This window comes from Scyliorhinus canicula, chromosome 16 (assembly GCF_902713615.1).
Source record: "Scyliorhinus canicula chromosome 16, sScyCan1.1, whole genome shotgun sequence".
In the NCBI taxonomy this organism is placed as follows: Eukaryota; Metazoa; Chordata; class Chondrichthyes; order Carcharhiniformes; family Scyliorhinidae; genus Scyliorhinus; species Scyliorhinus canicula.
Window position 1 is genome coordinate 97123767 of NC_052161.1, and position 946 is coordinate 97124712.

General features: G+C 44.4%; 1 non-coding gene across 1 annotated transcript; it reads left to right on the forward strand.

Annotated features, from left to right (window-relative positions):
- Positions 1-468: 468 nt before the first annotated feature.
- On the forward strand, positions 469-540 carry trnaw-cca. Its single transcript has one exon. It is a non-coding gene; the product is annotated as a tRNA-Trp (tRNA).
- The last annotated feature ends 406 nt before the right edge of the window (positions 541-946 follow it).

Consider the following 946-nt stretch of genomic DNA (forward strand, 5'->3'; position numbering starts at 1 on the left):
TCAACAGGAACGAACCAGACAGGTGGAGACACCTGCATGTTCAGCACCCCTAGAGAAGCCTATGCTGACTATTATGGTATGACCCACTTCTGAGGCTAGCATTGAACTACTGGTGAGATCTGATTCGCACTGTTCTATGTGTGCCTCTGAAATAGCATAACATAATGGATTTGATAAGTTGCTTCACAGAAAGATGAACATACAAAATGGCCATTACAACCAAATTAATCTAATTCAATCAAATGGCCATTACAGCCAAATTGATCTGATTCAATCAGTATATTTTATCCTGAATAATAGTACTAAATGAAGAACAAGTAATATTGCCCCACACCATAATATCCCTTCAGTGCAAATGGGAGCCATTCAGCCCATCCAATCTGCATCGACCCTACCTAGCCCCACTCCCCGCCCTATCCCAGTAACCCCACCTAACCTGTACATCTTTGGACACAGAGAGGCGTAATTGTGTTTGTGGTGCAACGGTAGCACGTCTGATTCCAGATCAGAAGGTTGCGTGTTCAAATCACGTCAGGCTCACAGAGTTTTTCTGTAGCTGGCTGCATGAATTTCTCTGTGTGGGGATTTTTTCGAAATTACTCCATTCAAAAGCATATTCTAAATAATCTTTTACGGGCGGCACGGTAGCACAGTGGTGAGCACTGTTGCTTCACAGTGCCAGGGTCCCCGGGTTTGATTCTCATTTGGGTCACTGCCTGTGCAGAATCTGCACATTCTCCCCGTGCCTGCGTAGGTTTCCTCCGGGTGCTCCGATTTCCTCCCACAAGTCCCGAAAGACATGCTTGTTAGGTGAATTGGATATTCTGAATTCTCTCTGTGTACCTGACCAGGCACCGGAGTGTGGCGACTCGGGGATTTTCATAGTAATTTCATTGCAATGTTAATGTAAACCTACTTGTGACAATAATAGAGATTATGAGTATTA